Source organism: Triticum urartu, chromosome 6, assembly GCF_003073215.2.
Source record: "Triticum urartu cultivar G1812 chromosome 6, Tu2.1, whole genome shotgun sequence".
Lineage (NCBI taxonomy): Eukaryota > Viridiplantae > Streptophyta > Magnoliopsida > Poales > Poaceae > Triticum > Triticum urartu.
In genome coordinates this window covers 279684915-279690383 of record NC_053027.1, presented here as the reverse complement: position 1 = coordinate 279690383, position 5469 = coordinate 279684915, and positions in this window count along the sequence as shown.

Sequence of the window (5469 nt, the reverse complement as noted above, 5' to 3'; positions counted from 1 at the left end):
TCTATCCATCCATGTCTTTGTTTGAAATTATGGAGCAACCTACCTTGAGTCAATCGAGCTCTACTTTTGTTACTTTGTGAATCTGGGCAGATTGTCAACTTGTTTGCAATTTTGCCGATGATGTTGTAGTTGATCTGTGCATGCTATGCTATTGTTCTTGCCATGTTTAGCTTGTATTTTGTGCCTTCTTGATGTATGTATACTTGTGTTGCCATGACTTGCAACGTAGTGAGTGCATCGAGCTCGTAAACATGCCTACTTGAGTTATGTTTCAGCATGCTCCGGTTTTCACAAAGTCTGAAAACTGATTATGTTTTTGCTATGTTCACATGTTTGTAATTGTATTTTTTGATTCCTTTTGGCTCAAGGTCACTAAGGGACTTTTGTTAAGCCCTTTGAGTAGCTCCATGCCATGCTTTACTTTGCCATGTTCAGGTCCTGTAGCATGTAGTTTTGTTGCTCCGAAGAGGGCAACCTGATCTGAAATTCCAGACAAGTGTTAATTTCACCAAGTCTGAGATCTGTTTGTCATATGCATTTTTGCCATGCTTGTTTGAACCTGTTAATGGATGAATTGGCCGTAGCTCAGTGCTAGACTTTTGATAAGCATCTTGAATGCATCCCTGCCATGTATTTTGTTGTCATGTTTGGGTGTTGTAGCATGTTCATCTCATTGCATCTAGATGGCTACTTGCTGTAAATCGCAGACGAGTGTCATATTTGAATCGCTTGCCATTTCCAAACCGTAACTCCGACTCCGGTGTTCTTTATATCGTTTTCAAGGGATTTCATCTCATCTTTCCAGTGGCACACTTGGATTTCCAAGTTGAGGCCAGGTTCATGCATTTCCTGTCATATCTTGCATTTTGCATCCCGCATCGCATCCCGCATAGCATATCATCATTGCATCATCTTGTTTGATCCTTGCACGTGGTTGATTGTGTCCTTGTTGCTTGTTTGTCTTGTTTGGGTAGAGCCGGGAGATGAGTTCGCTAACGAGGAGCCCGTTGAGTTTGCTTTCGAGGATCCAGTCAACTCTGACAACTGTGCAGGCAAGATGATCATACCCTTGAAATCACTACTCTCTTTGCTATGCTAGTTTGCTCGGTCTTTTGCTATGCCATTGCTATGATGCCTACCACTTGCTTTCAAGCCTCCCAAATTGCCATGTCAAACCTCTAACCCACCATTGTCCTAGCAAACCGTTGATTGGCTATGTTACCGCTTTGCTCAGCCCCTCTTATAGCGTTGCTAGTTGCAGGTGAAGATTGGAGGCCGTTCCTTGTTGGAACTTTTATTTACTTATTGTGATATCATTATATTGCTATGTTATCTTAATGCATCTATATACTTGGTAAAGGGTGGAAGGCTCGGCCTCTCGCCTAGTGTTTTGTTCCAATCTTGCCGCCTTAGTTTCCGTCATATCGGTGTTATGTTCCCGGATTTTGCGTTCCTTACGCGGTTGGGTTATAATGGGAACCCCTTGATAGTTCGCCTTGATTAAAGCTTTTCCAGCAATGCCCAACCATGGTTTTACCATTTGCCACCTAGCCTTTCTTTCCCTTGGATTCTGCAGACTCAAGGGTCATCTTTATTTTAACCCCCCCAGGCCAGTGCTCCTCTGAGTGTTGGTCCAACCTAGAGCCCCTTGGCGCGCCACCTCGGGGAAACTCGAGGGTTGGTTTTAGTTGTACGGATTGCTTATCCGATTGTGCCCTGAGAAAGAGATATGTGGAGCTCCTATCGGGATTTGTCGGCACATTCGGGCGGTGTTGCTGGTCTTGTTTTAACCTGTCGAAGTGTCTTGAATTACCGAGATACCGAGTCTGATCGGAACGTCTTGGGAGGAGGTCTATTCCTTCGTTGACCGTGAGAGCTTTTCATGGGCTAAGTTGGGACTCCCCTACAGGGATTTGAACTTTCGAAAGCCGTGTCCGCGGTTATGGGCAGATGGGAATTTGTTAATGTCCGGTTGTAGATAACTTGAACCTTAACTTAATTAAAATGGATCAACTGAGTGTGTTACCGTGATGGCCTCTTCTCGGCGGAGTCCGGGAAGTGGACACGGTGTTGGAGTAATGTTTGCGCAGGTTGCTCTCTAGTTTCTCGCTCGCGCTTTGCCTCCTCTTCTCGCTCTCTTTTGCGAATAAGTTAGCCACCATATATGCTAGTCGCTTGCTGCAGCTCCACATATTTACCTTACCTTACCTATAAGCTTAAATAGTCTTGATCACGAGGGTGTGAGATTGCTGAGTCCCTGTGGCTCATAGATTACTATTACACCAGATGCAGGGCCTGATGATTCCGCTCCAGGAGACGCACTTGAGCCCAAGTGGGAGTTCGACGAAGACTCTCAACGTTACTATGTTTCCTTTCCTGATGATCAGTAGTGGTGCCCAGTTGGGGGTGATTGGGACCGTGTCGCATGTTGGGTTATCTTTTATTTTGGCGCCGTAGTCGGGCCATGAGTGTTTGGATGATGTAATGTTATTTATGTACTTGATTGACATGGCGAGTGTAAGCCAACTATGTTATCTCCCCTTTATGATTTATATTACATGGGATGTTGTGAAGATTGCCTAACTTGCGACATATGCCTTCAATGCGATTATGCCTCTAAGTCGTGCCTCGACACGTGGCAGATATAGTCGCATCGAGGGTGTTACAAGTTGGTAATCAGAGCCTTCCCCGACCTTAGGAGCCCCATTGCTTGATTGTTATTAGCGGCCGAGTTGTGTCTAGAAAAATGTTTTGAGTCATTAGGAATTATATATCGGTGAGTTTAGGAATTCTTTTTACTTTGCAGTCTCCTCATCGCTCTGGTAAGGCATCCTGACGTAGAGTTTTCACTCTTCTCTTCTCAAATTTCACTAAAAAAAATTTAGGATCACGCGGGTATCTTGGAATCGTTCCGATGGTTTTATGATGAGAACATTGACTTGGGGTTTAGTGGAAGTGTCCCGGGGAGTTGAGCTCTGAGGTGTTGTCATCATAATTTTATCGTTGCAGTTCTGGAATACCTGAGTCTAGTACGCCGACATCAAAAATCTCTTTTATGCAGTTCGTTGGTGAGATAACCTCGACGCCACCCAGTACTGGGGCGGGAGTTCGGGAGTATCGCCATAACTTGTATAACGGATGCTTTTCGAAGGTTGAGGTAGATTGTTTCCGAAGGTTTCTTGGTTATATGTTGAAGGATGGATACAGCTGGACGTAGGATTTGCTAGTTTGGGTGAGATATTATGCTTCCCCTGTATCCCCAACACCTGATTGCATAACCGGAAAGGTTCGGGAGTTTCATAGGTGGGAATTCTAGTAGCTCTAGTTCTTCTTCCACGGATATTTGTTTGAGATTGGGATTTCTTACCGATTATTCGTTCTTGATCCGTACCTTGTTGATTTATTTCTCTACCTTAATTCTACGTGGCTTCTCAATTTACGGATATGTGCCCATTTCAAGAGGAATACATTCATTCATTTTGTTTGGATGTGAAGACTATATGTTGCAATTTTCATTCCGTTGGATTCAGCTTCAAAATTTATCTATCAATGTGCTAATGGTGGTCAACCTCTTCAGGATGGCTCCTCCAACGCGCACGACTCCGAATCCTGATCCGCCACCACCTCCACCTCCTCCGGAGGCATGGCAAGCTGTGATGGCCGCAACCAATGCAAACAAACAGTTGATCATTGAAATTCTTCAAGGGCGCAATCAAGGCAACCAAGGGAATCAAGGCAGCAATCAGAATCATTTTGCTACACTCAACCAGTTCCTTGCTAACGGGCCAAAGACTTTCAGCAATTGTGTTGAGGCAACCGATGCTGACGATTGGCTTGTGGATGTGTGCAAGCATTTCGAGTGCAGTAACGTCAGGCCTGAGGACTTTGTTAAGTTTGCTTCCTTCCAACTCAAAGATCAAGCTACAGAATGGTTCTAGCAGTACAAGGACTCCAGAGGTGGACGTGTTATCACTTGGCATGATTTCTGTCGGGATTTCCGAGCTCATCATATTCCCAGAGCGTGGTTGAAAGCAAGCGTGAGGAATTCCGCAACCTGAAGCAAGGCTCTTTGTCTGTCTATGACTACAACAAGTTGTTCCAGAAGCTCGCCCGCTTTGCAAAGCAGGACGTCCCTGGTGAGAAGAGCATGATATACCAGTTCAGGGGTGGTCTCAGAGAAGAAATTCAGCTAGCTCTTGTTCTCTTCGAGCCATTGAGATACGATGAGTTCTAAAACATGGCACTGATGCAAGAGGCTGCTCAGTTGAGGTGTGATGCTTCCAAGAAGCGAGCCAGAGATGTTACTCCTTCTTCCTCTACTCAAGTGGCCAAGCAGCAGAAGTTTTGGCTTCCTCCTCCTCCGTTCCGTCAGCCGTATCAGAAGAAGAGCAAATGTGGCAGTGGATCTTCCCACCCACCCAACCCTGGCTTTCAGAACAAGACTTCGTCTCAAGCTCCAAGATCGAGTGCTCCGTATCACCGTCCGCTTTCAGAGGTCACGTGCAACAAGTGCCAACAGAAGGGTCACTACGCCAACAAGTGTTCCAACCAGAGGCGTCTTCCTCCTCCTCCTGTCAGATCGGCAAGTACAGCTGTGGTCAAGCATAACCCCAAGCACGCCAACGTCAACTTGATGAATGCAGCCCAGGCAGAGGACTTGTCAGATGTCATCATGGGTAACCTTCCTGTTAATGATATTCCTGCAAAAGTTCTTTTTGACACTGGTGCATTGCATTGTTTCATCTCGAGACCTTTTGCATCTAAGCATGATTTTGTTACTCAAGTGTTGCCGAAACCGTTGGCTATTGTCTCTCCGGCCCGTCAAATGACATCTTGAGTATGCGTTCCGGATGTTACTATCACTTTGGGTGACTATAAGTTCTTGTCCTCTCCAAATGTTCTTGGTGATTCGGATATTGATCTTATTCTCGGAATGGATTGGCTTTCTAAGCACAAGGCTCAGCTTGATTGTGCAGCCAGGAAGATTCAATTGACTCATTCGTCTGAGGATGTAATTGTCTTTGCCGCTCGGGATAATACCATCCGTCTGTTTTCTCTCAATGAGAAGGGTGAATTGGATGCCATCTCTCAAATTCCAGTCGTTTGCGAATATCTAGACGTCTTTCAAGAACAGCTTCCAGGAATGCCTCCGCAGCGGCCAGTTGAATTCGTTATTGATCTTGAGCCTGGCACGGAACCTGTGTGCAAACGTCCTTACAAGCTCGGACCAGAAGAGTTGAAGGAGTTGAAGAAGCAACTCGATATTCAAGAGAAAATGGGTCTCATCCAGCCTAGTTCTTCTCCGTGGGGTTGTGGTGTTCTTTTTGTGAAGAAGAAGGATGGAACGGACCGACTTTGTGTTGATTACCGTCCAGTGAACAAGAAGACCATCAAGAACAAATACCCACTTCCCAACATCAATGAGCTGTTCGAACAACTCAAAGGTGCCCAAGTATTCTCCAAGCTTGA